General features: G+C 46.0%; 1 protein-coding gene across 6 annotated transcripts in view; it reads right to left on the bottom strand.

The window, feature by feature from the left end:
• Positions 1-15,402, bottom strand: part of GRID1 (glutamate ionotropic receptor delta type subunit 1) — a 699,381-nt gene that overhangs the window by 493,935 nt on the left and 190,044 nt on the right. The window lies entirely within an intron of this gene.

The raw sequence follows: 15,402 nt of genomic DNA on the forward strand, positions 1-15,402 counted from the left end.
CTAAGGGGAGAGGTAATTGAGGGATAGTACAAGAAAATGCCACATGAGATTGTCCAAAGTACAAACTTTCAAGAGAAATTTTTCAAGGCCAAAAATATAGAGAGATATGAATAATCTGTCTTAGAGCTGGTTGAGAAGCTTTTACTTCCAGACCAGAATATGATTGTTTAAGCCTTGAGATAGTAATTCTATCTAAATCACTGACTTCCAGAGTTTTCATAGCATGATACATATTAAACATTTCAGAAAGTAAACGCTGGAGAAAAATGCTCCCCCCAGTGATGTCAGTAAAGCACCTAGAACCGTAAATCCTACAGGATATGCCAGGCCCCCTTCTCAACACTTTACACTTTATTTAATCCTTAGCTTTATGATGTAGGCATTTTAAATCGCCTTATTGAGATAATTTACATGTGACAAAATTCATCCAATTTATGTATATGATTCCATGTTTTCTTATTATATTCAGAGTTCTGCAGCCACCACCACAAGCTAATTTTAGAACATTCCCACCATCTCAGAAAGAAACCTCACGTCCATTAGCAGTCACTCCCTGCTACAGTCTGCATGTCTGTGCCCCCCCCCAATTCATATGTTGAAATCCTAACGTGATGATATGAGAGGTGCTTAGGTCATGAAAGTGGAGAACTCATGTGAGATCAGACCGCACAGGGCTCCTTATCCCCTTCCATCACAATGCAACCCAATCAGAAACTGAGAGCCTGCAATCTGGAAGAGGGCCTTCACCAGACACAGGATCTACCAGTGCCCTGATCCTGGACTTGTCAGCCTCCAGAACTGGCAGAAGTAAGTGTTTGTTTTTTATAAGCCACCCAGTCTATGATATTTTGTTATGGAAGCCCAAACGGATTGAGATGCACCCTATACCCATCACCCCCACCCTACTCCAGTCCCTGGCAACCACTTTCTGTCTATACAGTTTGCACACGTGGCCTTTCTACTTTCACATAGCAATGTTTTAAAAGCACATCCACATGGTCACATTTTTAGTACATTACTCCTTTTTGTGGCTGAATAATACTCATTTGCATAGGTAATCAGTAGGCGCTGTCTCTGTCCTCACTTTGCAGACAGGGAGTTACTACCCAATGTCAGAGGATGACTACATGCAGAGCCAGGCAGTCTGCCTCGGGGAGGCCACACTTAGGCCTCTATGAACCTTACATATGAAGTACTGGCCTGCTTATCCCATGGCATGAATCATTTTCTTGCAAAAAATAATATGACTATATTATATGCATGTAATTTTGCAGAAGTACCTAGGGATAAAAGCAAGCTGTCTAGGAAATTCGACTGATGGTTTCCTGTTCTCATTAATATTTGCTTGTTACTTATCCATTCATCCTGCCATCTGCTCCTCTCAAGCCAGGGAGTGATAATAGCACCTAAGATTCCAGAAAAGTTAAGACATAAAACCTAAAATTTTAAACAAAATTCCCTGTGTAATTAGAGAAAAAATGGCTACCATGTGATTTCATTTTAGTTTTCATTATGGAAAATTTCAAACATTTGAAAAAGTGTAATGAACCTCAATATATCTATTACTATTTCAATACACCTATACTCTCCCACTACAAAATTATTTTGAAAAAAATATCCATCTTATCTTCCACATGTAAACATTTCAATTGTATCTCTAAAGACAAGGGAATTTTTTAAATATAAAGACAATATGTGAGTACATTTAAAAAGTGAACAATCTCTTAATATCTTCCGATACCCAGTCAGTATTCAAATTTCCCATGGGTCTCGTTGATATTTTCTTACACTTTCAAAAGAGGATCCTAGTAAAGTTCATTACATATAGGCAATTGTTTCATTGTCTCTGGTCACTTTAGCCTCTACTTGGTCCTCTGTCTCCTTTTCTGCCCAAACGCAGCACCCAGCATTCCACGTGACCTTTGAGAATTATGAAAGGTTCTATAAAGATGTGCATGTGCATGTGTGTACTGGGATGTGGGTATATATTTACAGATACAGATGTAAATATAGATACAGACAGAATGTCTCCAATGTTGATCTGGTTATTGTCTATTTCTCTTTCCCTTTTTCTCACTCACTCACTTCCCAAAGGCATTCCTCTACTTCCCTACCCTCTCTGAAACAACACAGAAAAAAACTCAAAGGAAGAGCTGCCCTAAGTTTGAGAAGATTCAGAGCTAGTTTTTGGTTTTCTTTTTCATTTCTGAGATGTTAGATAGGTTCAGCCTGGGGGAAGGTTGGAGCAAAGGCCGCATGAAACTAAAAAAGCACAGTGGAGAGACAGGGGTAGAAGATCAGGCAAAACTTCCATAAAAGGGCCTTCACATCCAGAGATGGAGCTAGACATCTCAGAGGTGCCAGTGAAGGGAGACTCCCCCTCCCCTCCGGCTCGCTACCAGTGGGCCACCCATCCTCCAGCCATCCTGCATATTCCACAAACCCCCAACCAGAGGCTAAGGTCTGGGATGCCCTGTGTGGGGATGCGGCACTGGGGATGCTGGGCTCTGCCCAAGGCAGAGATGAACCATCAGCAGGGACCATGGGGGGCCACACGAGCTCTGTGACATGTAACATATGAGCGTGAACTGACACAGAGATGGAGCTAGACATCATCTTACACACTGATTAACACCTTCTCTACCAAATACTGGAGATACAGAGTTAAATAAATGATGTATATAGACAGACAAATCAATACACCAGTAGAACCAGGTGCATAGACACTTTCCTGGCTGCCGCCCACACAGGCACATGTCTACACTTATGTACACACATGCAAAAACTAGCTGCTTGATACAGATGGACACAGCATGCTGGCCCAGGTGGGGATGTGACTAGAGCCATTTCCTGTTCAGGGCACCCACCCCCATCATGACTCTGGGCCTTGATTCATGCTATTCACTCTGCCACAGGCACCCCTCTCCCTGCCTCCACATCCTGCCCTCCTCAGACTACAGGGAGCTTTCCAGACCCTGCCTGCCCCCTTCAACCAGCTGTCATACTGAAGCACTGCCTGGAATTATGAGGGAATGTCTTCACTTTGTCTACAAATGAACACATGAATGACTTCAGATATGTCAATCCAAGGTACTCTATAAAATCCAATGATTCTGGAAATTCCGCAGGCTTTGGGGGTCAAGCAGACCAGTTTCCTACACCAGCACTGCCTCTCATGAGCTGTGTGATCTCGGACAAGCTGCTCAGCCTTCCTGTGCCTCGGTTTTCTCACCTGCAAAATGAGGTGATCACGTTGTCATGAAGAAGAAGTAAGATAAAAGAATGCAAGGTTTCTGGCACAGTGTTTTCCATGGAGCAGAAGTTCAGTAAAGGTTTCCCAAAGATCAGTTTGCATCCACCCACCAGGGACTTCCCCAGCTGTCATGCCAGAGAGAAGTGACCTCAGAGAGAGCAAACAGCTACAGCCATAAGGAGCACAAACCCCACCACCCTGAATGCCTTGTGAGCTCCAACCATCAGCAGCAAAGGCAACCAGGCTGCCAGGAGGGGCCACAGCACAGTGACACTGCAGTCCCAGGCGTGGGCACACAGAAAGAGGGCTCAGTGCCAAGCCAGGATGGAAGCACTTAGGCACAGGCTCAGGGTTGGTTTGCTCCAGAGTTGCCTCCTCTCCTTTGCCTGGGAAGTGGGCTCATGACAGGTGATCCCCTAGAGAGCCTTCCAGGAAAGCAGGATGGGGTAGGGCTGCTACAGTGTCCATGACCCACAGCACAGGCATTCACTCATCCCAGCCCCAGCCGGAGTTACACGACTGAAGAGCAGAGGAAAAACAAGGATGCTGCCTCAGGCCTTGCCTAGCTCCTGGCCTTTCCATCCCTCCTCTGCCCTGGCTGGAACCACTGTACACACATGCACACACCCCTCTGCAGGGCTCAGGACCCATCCTGGGGTGCTTGAGGGTCTAAGCCAGAGGAGAACATCTCCCAGGCATGAAGCATCATACTTGGGCAGGAGCCTGGTCTTTTGCCACTAACTAGCTGTGGGACCCGAGGAGCATTCTGTAACTCCTCTGAGCCTCAGCTCCTTGTCTGTAACTGGGAACAATAATTTCTGCCTTGATGAAAAACAGACTAAATGGAGAAATCCTTGCTGGATGAATGGGTAGATGGATACATCATCTACCCAGCAGCCTGCCATGTAAACTAATGACTGTGAGTTCCCCTCCCTGGCTGATCTGGCACAGATATCATGTGATAACCCAGGAGAGTGAGCTCTGGCTGGTCCCCACACTTTCCATGACAGGACTCCCACCCTGGCCTCCTCTGCCCAGCTCCCACCCTGGCAGGTGCACCACTGCCCAGCTCCTGAACTTGACTCTGACTTGTCCCTAATTGTTTTCTTCAGCAGGAGCTGAACCTGTGTATTCACAGTGACCTTGGTCTCAGCCTATGCACTGCTCTGTGCCAGTGTCCCCACCAGCCTGGATAGCTGTGAACCCCACCCCAACTGCTACCATTTCTTCATAAGCAAACTATAGTCAAACATGCCCCCACCCCCCACCCCCCACCGCTTCTCTGACTGTCCTGGTACCAGAACTGTGCTGTCACTTCACAGAGCCAGTACTGCTCCACCCTGTGCCTGCTCATGTCAGGAGTCCCAGCAGCCATGACCGTCACACTCAGAAATGGTGGGGAAATGACAGCCCTGCACATGTCTCCCGTGCTGAGCTCATCAGAGGCCAGCTGGTTAATGGTGCTGGGAGAAGCCAGGCAAGGTTCATCCCACTTATGACACACTCATCTCAGGCACCAGATCCCACCCACTCTCGCCAACTTAAGAACATCACTCGACCAGTTTCCCCTTCCGCAGAGGCATTCCATCAAGACACAAGCCCACCGTCACATCTCCTGTCTTCAAAAGGACATCCCTCCATTGCCACCACCCCTCCATGACCTTGCTCCAGTTCACAAGGAGACTTCTATAAAAAGTTGTCTATACCTGCCAGCCCACATCCTCTCTTCCCATTCTCCCCTGAGCCCACTCCCATCAGCTCTGGCCCTACCACCCCACTGCAACAGCTCTCGTCCAGGACCTCAAGGACCTCTCATCCTGCTCAACCCGCCAGCCCCACTGGATGAGGCTCAGCCCATTCTCCCCTCAAATGCCTGCTCTTGGCCTCTCTGCCTGGTTCTGCTACTTGTTGGCTGCTCCTTCTCAATCTCCTTTTCTGGTTCTCAGTGGCATCATTTGACAGAGGTACTGGTTTCTTTATCCACCTCTCCCCAGTCAAATGGCATTTCTCTGAGGGCATGTTGACTGCTGTATCCCTGGCTGTGCCTGGCACATCCTGGGTGTGTGATCCATCTGTGGAACGAGCCCGTTTGGAAGGAATGGTCACCATTCTTGAGGACCAGACTGCGCCAAGCCCTAGGCCAGATGCTGGGATACATAGGTGGAGAAAACATGGTTCTCACCCTCAGACATCACACCTTCAACAGGGGGTTAAGAGGACAGTTGCATATGAAAACAAATTAAAATATAGCACAGTGTTAGAAGCAAAATAGTATGAAGAAGAAGAAGAAAGAAGGAAGACGAAGACAAAAACACCAACAGAAGTGACACCAGTCAGAGTGCATTTAGTATTACCCAGAAGAACAGAGATGTTCTCTGAGCTGGGTCTTGGGCCTACTAAATTCATCAGATTGCAAGATAAAAGGAAGGCATTCCTGGGTAGGAAGATCAGCGTGCGCACAGGCACTGGGGCTTGGGAAGGTGGGGCACGAGCTGGAAGCAGCCCGTGCACGGAGAAGTCCTCGCTTGTTCTGCGAACCAAAGCCACCCAGCGCTGAGGGAGAACCATGGCAACGGTCGGGGAGTATGAAAAGGCAGCACTGGAGAGGAGGGGAGGGCTGGGTCAGGAAGGGTCTTACATGTCATGCTGCAAACCTTGAACTTATCTCGAGTCAAGAGAAGGTTTCTAGACTGAGATCTGACCGATCGGATTCATGTTCCCGAGTTCCCTCTGGTGGCTGTGGGAGTGGATTAGAGAGAAAATGCTTGTTGAGGAGGACATACTGATAGGTTTCTGTCCTACTAATCTAGGGCGGAAATGGTGAGGGTCTGCAATGGTGGGGTGGGGCAAGGATAGATTCAAGGATGTTCAGAAGAGTTAGTGGTCAAGTAGCTGCAGGCTATAAAAGGAAGTGAGGAAAACCTGGAGAAGAAACGGTGGGTTCAACCCCAGCATCCCAGGCACACAGCACAGCTTCCATCACATCCATCCATCCTACAGCAATATCGCCAGCAGCACCCAGGGTCCCGACCCCAGAAGAGACATGGGGCATGTCTAGGAATAAATGCCTCCAAATGATAAGGAAAAAAACAAAAAAGGAAAATACTGTGTCTGCTCCCAGAGAACTTATTTGCCTTTAGCTTCCAGTGAGAAGGGTTCTTCCAACCAGTTACAGTATACCATCTTTTCCTGCAGAAAAATCCTGCCCAATATCCAACTTACTCCTGGTGGCTTCAGGCGGGGGTCTGTGTGTGTGCGCACATGCACGCGCATGTTTGTGTTTGCACACATACACATGCACACCCAGTCCATCACAGTGAAGAGCAGACCGTGCTGCCCTCCATGAGCACCCTGAGTCACAGCCTCGAGGGGCACAATGGGTGAGCTGTGGGTTTTCAAGGGAGAAGGCCTGTGGCTTCCCATAAACATCTGTGCTGATGCTTCACTTCAGAAACCAGGTCAACTCAACAAAAAACAAATCTCCAAAGCCAGTTCCCCAAATGACAATTACCATCAAGTGACCAATTCTCCTATTGCCAACTCCCCAGAAGCTAAATCACAAAATCTCTCATCTCTCGAACACCAAGTGGCACGACTGAGGGTTTTCCCCTAAGCTTTATAGTCATCTTGCACCTCCCCTTGCTTATCATTTGCATCAGAGGCACAGGCCGGAGGAAGACATGGCAGCAAAGGGAAGGGCTGAAGTAAAGGCAAAATATGGAAGGCAACTTCAAGCTTGCAGCAACCTGGCTATTCAGCGACTTGCTCGAGGGCAATCAGCCTGATTTTTGGCAAATTGGCACAGGGCCTTTGGTGAGGACATCCAGGGGCCTCCCATCCTGGAATCAAGCCCATGGACCTTTCACCTGCTACTGAAGGGCCCCAGGAAGGGTTTCAGGCAACCAGAGAGGCCATAGTTCCACACACATGCCTCCCAGTGACCAACATGTGGCTCGTTCCTCAGAACCATGCTCTGCACATGGTGAACCAGGGTCCTTAAATTAAGTGACCCCTTGGTCCACACTCCAGAGCCTGGGAGCCACAGCCAGGCCTTCCCAGGCCTTTCTGACTTTAAAAATGACCTGTTTTTTTCCTTCTGCGGAGGGTCCCTCCTCCCAGCAGATGCCTTCTTCCCAGAATCCCTGCTTAATTCTGAGAGGGACCATCTATCCCAGAGACCCTCACAATCAGTGGCAGGACCAGGGAGGCCTCATTAAGTTTTCTGATGGGGACCATTTTCTCTTCGACACTGAGCTGAGGGCCTTGACCTTGGGCAGGCAGGCTCTGGAGGCTGCAGATCTGGTGGTTCCTCAGGCCTCACTCTATCCCCACTCTCCTCAGGCTGGTCCAGGGTCCCAGCCTGGCCTGAACGAAGGATGTGATGGGAAGCACAGGATTTCCAGCCATCAGACCGGCTGAGCACCTGCCAGTCTCCAGAAACCCATCCCCCTCCTCGCTCCTCCAGGGACCCAGTGGGACCCTCATTTACTCAGACTCCTTCAGGCTGTCCCTGGCAGTGTGTCAGGCACCTTCATGGAGGCTACCTCTGATTATTACCCCAGCCAAAGCACTTCCATCCCTAGCTTACAAGGGAGGAACACAATTGGCAAGTGGACAGCCACAATATAATTTTGTGTTTCACTTGCTCTGACAGATGATGGTATTTTGTGGGGCTCCAAGGCCCCTTCTTCTCCTTGGGTCCCCCAGTCACTGCTCTGAATGGCCATAGAATAGTGAGAATGTCTTTATGGAGCGTGGGGCCACAGCTCACACAAATTCTGCCCTGTCCCAGGCCTGTCAATCATTAACAGCCACAGTTGACCCTCCTGGTCCAAACAGTGAATCATGTCTACATGAATGGTGACTAGGATTTCAGCCACCTTAATCAAGACAGGTCTGACAGTGAAAAGCCATGAACTGAGCCTCCCTAGGTGATCCCTCAGGGGATCATGGGGAGGCCCTGCAAAGATAGCACCCTTCCCTGCAAAGCTGGCACCCTGCAAAGGGAGAGGGGAAGGGGGCTCACATCGTTGCTCATCCACCCCCATCCAAATCCCTCTGCTGTGCAGGACAGGGACAGTCCCAGGCTCTGGGTCCAGAAAGACTCCCAGAGAGGTCTGTATCACTCGTAATGGCCTGGAGCACCACTAAGAAAATGAGGCATCATTAAAAAAGAGGTAGACCCAAGTGTGGAACCCAGTGGGGCAGGACAGAGCAGAAGCAGGGCTGGACAAAGAGAGGGGAACCCCAGGTAGTGGCTGGTGAGGTGACCTGCCAGCATCCTGTGAGAGGAGGCTCTGGCTAGTGCACAGAGAATGGGCAGGTCAGCAGCATGCCAGGGACCTGCGGGGATCCCCCTGATTACCTCTCTCCCCAACCACATGAGCAGGCGTCCCTCCCATTTTACCAACAAATAGCACAGAGTCCCCAGGTGACCAGATGGCTGCTCAGGATCATGCTTGGGCAGATATGACAGTCTCACTCTCTGTGGGGAGAGAGACTCTGGGATCCCAGAAGTTGTCCTCAGAGTGTCTCACACTGACCATGTTCCGACCATAATGAGAACCTGTGGTCTGCTGAGCACAGTGGCCAGGTCCTAGGGGCAAGGGCAAGGGCCACTGAGGGACCAAGTAGGCACCTCCATGTGCTCATTGGTCCAAGCTGGACTGAGGCAAAGGCCTAGGCACCAGGAAGTCTTGCAGGAAAAAAGCCACCGACTCCCAAGCCTTTGCCCACATATGCCAGGGGCCCATCCATGAAAGGCCCCACCTCCTTGTGGGCTGCAGTGAGGAACCAGGCAGCTGTCAGATCCTGCCCCACCACCTGAGGACAGGCCCTGAAACTGGGTGATGAAAGACCTTTGAAACTGCAATGAAAATAGCAATAGAGCTCCTGGGCCTCCTGCAGTGCCCTACTGAGAGGGGTCAGGGGAATCCAGGCCCAGACCAGAGAGGCCACAGGCCCTGTCAGGGACCTGATGAAATCAGGGCAGGCTAGCCTGGAGGGCCCAAGGCAGTGCTAAGGACTGGGGCAGGAGGGTGGGGGTCCTTTCGTGGAGGCTGAGGGCCTGAGACTCCCTTAGACACACAGGCCATGGGCAAGACAATGCTCAAGGCTCAGACTTAGTGCCCAGCAGGCCCCTGACTGGCCTCTGCTGACTGGACCAGGATATGAAAGCAAAGGTTTCTAAGTGTGGCCCCGTCCTGCCCCCTAGGCACACACATGTGCCTGCAGCCCCACACACCCCAGCTCCCATCAGCACAAGCAGCGCTTTGTTTTGTCAACAAAAAGAGATAATGCCCTTCATCATCCTTCAGGCCTCGTGAATATTTTATTCTAAAGACTATATCCTGAGAAGTTAAGCACCAGATGGCAGCAGATGTACCATGGCTCCCTGAGACCCACGAGCCAACAGTAATTCTAGCTGTGAACCACGCAGGTGAAAAATGCCCTGAACTTGGGGGCCTGTGGCCTTGGGGAGGCTTTCAGAGGAGGCAGACAACTGCAGAGAGCCCCAGAGGTCGGGGACCCCACCAGGAGATCAGTGACTTACAGAAGGCTGGGAATGATCCCTATGGTTTCCATGCTGTCTCCCAACACAGGTGCCCCAAGCCTCCCCCTAGGTGGGCTTGCTCTGGAAGCCCTCCCCAGACCCCCACAGGTGTACTTAGTTCCGTGCACCCCCCATTTGGCTGGCACCCAAGGCTGTCATTGCAGCCATCACCTTACAGAGCTGGGCCACCAGACTGGCCCCCCACCCAGCTTCCCTGGAAGCCCTGGCCCCCAGCACCTGGACCTCCCGTGATAAATGGAGACCCCAGTCTCATAACTGCAGGAAGACCTCATATGGGGCAGAGTGACCACTACCACTCAGGAAGCTGGGTACGGAGATGCGAACCCAGAGACGATGGTAACAATTAAGAGCCCAGCTGCAGCATGCCACGGACGTGAGGGAGGTTGGCGAACTTGCATCACGGGTCTACCCTTCCTTGGAATATGGACTCTCTGAGCATATGATGATTATCTATGGACTTTCCCCAGAGAAAAAGTAGAAACATGCATACACACACACACACACATACACACTTTCCACACAATTTCAAGGAGCTTATGGGAGTCTATAAGACCCAGAAGAAAACCTTTGAATGAAAGAACATCATGTGTATGTTGTGCATTCAGTAAGAACAAGTATGACTAATTACTTATTGGTACTTATTGCCTTGCTTATTTATTTATTATCTCCCTCCTATTAGACTCTAAGCTTAATGAGGGCAGGAGCCTTGGCTCTCATTCTCTCTGAATCCCCAGTACCTAAAGCAGAGCCTGGTATGCAGAAGGCACATAATAAACAAGTGTTGGATGAATAAATGGATGTACAACTTTGTACTGCAGCTCTTAGAAGCTGCTACGGGCTTGCTCATCAGCAAACTGGCATGAGACAAACCACAGAAAGAAGTGGACTTCTTTACGAACTTGACTCGGCAACTTCAGACTCCCTCCCACCAGAACTAGACCTGGTATCAATTCCACATCAACCTTCCCAGAAGCAGAGAGCCAGAGGTAAGAGTGCAGCCCTTCCTGTTGGGGTCTGAGATCAGATGGTGGGTTCATGCTGAATTCCAGAGTCTGTGGACACTTCCCAGAAGCCTTGCCCTGAGGAGGCTGCCCACTGGCCCTGGAGAGAAGCCAGGGAACTAGTGAGTATACCCCTGCCTCCAGGCCATGGAGATGGAGGCAGCAGTGGGGGGGCCTCCACACTGCTCGCCATTGATCTCCACTAATGAATTTCTTTGTGGAAAGGAACAAACTGCTCCACAGTGAGACTGGCCAAGGCCAGCGCAGCAGTCTGGTGTCTCAGGCATGCTAATTACCATGCTGTCTGAGTACATCTGATCAGCTTCTCCCCACCACTGTTTCATAACCGACATGCTAATCTGTCCCCACCTGATGGCTTCCGAGCAAGCCAGAGACTTACTACTCAACTTGAATGCAGACACTTGATAAAGAAAAAAATTACAACATTGAGATTTAAAATTGCAATTCACTCAGCTTCTTTTGTAGTGCATTTCAAGGAGTATTAGGCAAAATCACTTATTGCATTCCATTCGGGGCCCCTGATATAATCCTGACTGCTCCACCCTTTCTCTCCCATGTGTAACAGCATTCCTCCAAGTCAGCACTACTCACTTACGTGATGGATGTTATATAGATGGATTATCAAACTAACGCGTCTTTGGAAACCTTAAGGGATGTTCAATTGTTTGACTGAATTCAGGCATGATGGTTTCTTCGGTGTGGAAACAGAACCCCTGTGACAAGCAGCATGGTATCGGAAAGGCAGTGGAATTTGTTTAACAGCTTTACTGAGGTATAAATGACAGCAATAAATCACAAATATTACAGTGTACAAATTAATACATTTTTGACAGATCCATCACTATCATCACCACAATCAGGACAGTGAACAGATTCATGACCCCCAAAGTTCCCTGTGCCCCTTTATGGACCCTCCCACCCAACCCCATCCCCAGGCAGCCACTGATAGATCTGTTTCTGTCACTATAGATTAATTTGCATGTTCTGAAGTTTCATATGATATAATCACTCACTATGTACTTTTTTGTGTATGTCTTCTTTGAAAGAACCTAATTATTTTGAAACTCATCCATGCTCTTGCTTGCACCAACAATTAATTCCATTTTATTGCTGAGTAAGTAGTATTCCATTGCATAAATGCACCACAGTTTGCTTATCCCCTTCACTTGTTCACAGATATTTCAGTTTGCCATTTGGGGTTATTATGAATTAAGCTGCTGTAATGGTCTTGGTGTGGACATATGCTTTCATTTCTCTTGGGTAAATACCTAGGCATAGAATGGCTAATATGGTAGGTGTGTATTTAACTGTTTTAGAAACTGTCAAACTGTTCTCCAAAGTGGTTGTGCCATTTCACATTCCAACCAGCAGTGTATAAGAATTTCAGTTGCTCTGCAACCTCACAAGTGCCTGGTATTATCAGTCTTTTTTAATTTTACTTATTCTAATAGGTATATAGTAGCTTCTCATTATAGTTTAAATTTCCTTGTCCCTATTCACTAGTAAGCACCTTTCCATGTGCCTCTGTGCCTTCTATATATCTTCTTTGGTGAACTGTCTATTCAAATAGTTTGCCCAGTTTTCATTGTGCTGTTTGTTAGTGAATTTTAAGACTTCTTTATATTCTATATGTCATTATTCCTTTATCAGATATGTGGTTTGTAAATATTTTCCCCAAACCAGTCTGTGGCTTGATCTTTTTATTTTCTTAACAGTGTCTTTCAAAGAGCTTGATTCTTAAAAAGATCTGAAAGTGTTCTTAATTCTTAAAGAGGTCTTAATTTTAATGAAATCCAGTTTATCAATTTTTTTCTTTTATGGATCATGCTTTTGGTGTTGTTATAAGAAGTCTTTGCCTAACCTAGGCCACAACAATTTTCTATTAAGTCTTCTCTTGGAATTTTTCTAGTTTTAGGTTTTCACATGTCTGTGGTCTATTTTTTAGTTATTATTTATATATAGTACAAAATATGGATTGAAGTTTATTTCTTTACACATATTTACTTGTTCCAGCATGATTTGTTGAAAAGACTATTCTTTCTCCCCTGCATTACCTTTGCACTCTGTTGAAAATCAATCATCCATACATGCCAGGGTCTATTTTTGGCTCTCCATTCTGTTACAGTGGTCTCTTTGTCTCTGTTAACACCAAAAACACATTGTCTTTATTATGGTAGCTTTTTAAGGCTTTGACATGATTTAGTTAGTCCTCCAAGTTTATTCTTCCTTTTCAAAGTTGTTTTGGCTATTTTAGGTCCTCTGCATTTCCATATGAATTTTAAAATTAGCTTGTCAATTTCTACCCCCAAAAAGGTATGCAGGGGTTTTTACTGGGATGCACTGAAGCTACAGGTTAATTTGAGAAGAATTGATACTTTATTACTAATGACTCTTCCAATCCATGAGCATAGTATACCTCTCCATTTATTTACATCTTCTTTAATTTCTCTCAGCACTGTGTTGTCCTTTTCAGTGTATAGATCTTACTGATTTTTTTCAGATTGATCCCTAAGGATTTCACATTTTTTGTGAATAGTATTTTATTTTGATTTCAATTGTCTACTGCTAGAATATAGATATAATGAATTTTTGTATAATGATTTTTTATCCTACAATGTTGCTAAGTTCACTTGTTAATTCTAGTTGCTTTTTTATAAATTATATTGAATTTTACACATAGACAGTGATGTAATCAGTAAAAAGTTTGTTTTTCCTTTCCAATCTGGATGCCTTTTATTTCTTTTTATGGCCTAGTTGCTCTGGCTAAAACCTCAGGTACAATGTTGATTAGTTGTGGTGAGAGTGAACATCCCTTCTTGTTCCTTATCTTAGAGGAAACCAGTCTTTCACCACTGAGTCTGATAGTTGTAGGTTGTTCATAAATGCCCTTTTAAAGGTTAAGGAAGTTCCGTTATATCCCTAGTTTGCTGAGAGTTTTAACAGAATTGGATGTTGGATTTTGTCAAATGCCTTTTACTGCAACACAATCACAGAGCTTTCTTTTTAAGTCTGTAGTTACAGTGAATTACATCAACTTAATTGAACCACCTTACATCACTGGACTAAGCCCCACTTGGTCATAATGAAGTATCCTTTTTATATGCTGTTGCCAATGTTTTGTTAAGGTTTTTTATGTCTCTGAGTTTTCAAGGATATTGGTTTATTTTTCTTGCAATGTTTTTGTCTGTTTTAGTATCAGCATACTATTGGTCTTATTCCTTTCTCTTCAGTTTTCTAGAAGACCTTGTATAAAATTGATAATATTCTGTCCTTAAATATATGGCAGAATTCAACAGTGAAGCATCTTGTTCTGGATCTTTTCTTCTCAGGGATTTTCTAACTACAAATTTAGTTTCTTTAATAGAAAAGGACTATTCAAAATTTCTATTTCTTCTTGGGTATGTTTTAGTAGTTTGTGTCTTTCAAGGAATTTGTCCATTTCAGCTTGCTTGTCAAACTTGTTTGCATAAAGTCTTTCACAATATTCCCTTATCATTCCTTTAATATCTGTAGAATCTATAGTGATGGCATATCTTTCATTTCTGATGTTGGCAATTTGTGTCTTCTTTCCTTTTTTTCCCCTGATAAGTCTGTCCAGAGATTATCAATTTTATCTTCACAAAGACCCAGCTTTTGGTTTCACTTATTTTCTCTATTGTTATCTTTTCTATTTAGTTTTCCACTCTGATCTTTATTATTTATTTTTTTCTACTTACTTTAGATTTCATTTGCTCTTCTATTTCTCATTTCTTACATGGAAGATGAATTGATTTGAGATCTTTCTACTTTTCTAAGGGGCAAAGAAACTTAAAGTCACACAACCCGTGATCAGTTTTTGCAACTTGCAGGCTGTATGAACTTAGTCTAGTTAAATAACTGTCTGGATTTCAGTTTTTTCATCTGGAAAATTGGGCCAAAAGTGCCTACTTTTCAAGGCTGTTATAACAATTCCATAAATTCAAATTTTAAATACAAGCCCAAAGCTAGCAAACAACAACTGATCAGTAAGTGCTTCTTCCCTTCCTATGACAAGCAGTCACCCCTATCGCTCTTTGGGTGACACCTGAAGGCACATAAGGACTCCATAGTCATAGTTACTGAAATTGATGCTGCCACAAAAGTCCAGCAAATCAGATCTATTCATTCACAGAGAAGCAGAGGTGCTGTGATTAACTCCCAAGCAGAACAACCTGTTCCTATGTATTAGCTTTAGACGTACAAGATGGAGAAACTAGAAACCTAGAGATACCATTTCTGTGACACCAGTAGGCTTGATAAGCATCCCAGAGAATAACCAAGAAAGGGTATCCCTAGGCCCCCTTGCATTACCCTAGCATTTGACCCTTGAATTAACAAGTCCTCGGAGAACACAGAACCATATGGATTATAGTAGGGAAAGTATGGTCTGTAGTAGGAAAAATATGGTCACACATACCTGCTCTGCCACTGCTGGATCTGTGACCTCAAACAAGTTAGTTAACCCCTCTGAGGCTCAATTTTGTCACTAGTAAAATGGAATCAATAATGTCGAACATCTGAGAAGCACTTTCTAA

Source organism: Manis javanica, chromosome 7 (genome assembly GCF_040802235.1).
Source record: "Manis javanica isolate MJ-LG chromosome 7, MJ_LKY, whole genome shotgun sequence".
NCBI classification, from domain to species: Eukaryota; Metazoa; Chordata; class Mammalia; order Pholidota; family Manidae; genus Manis; species Manis javanica.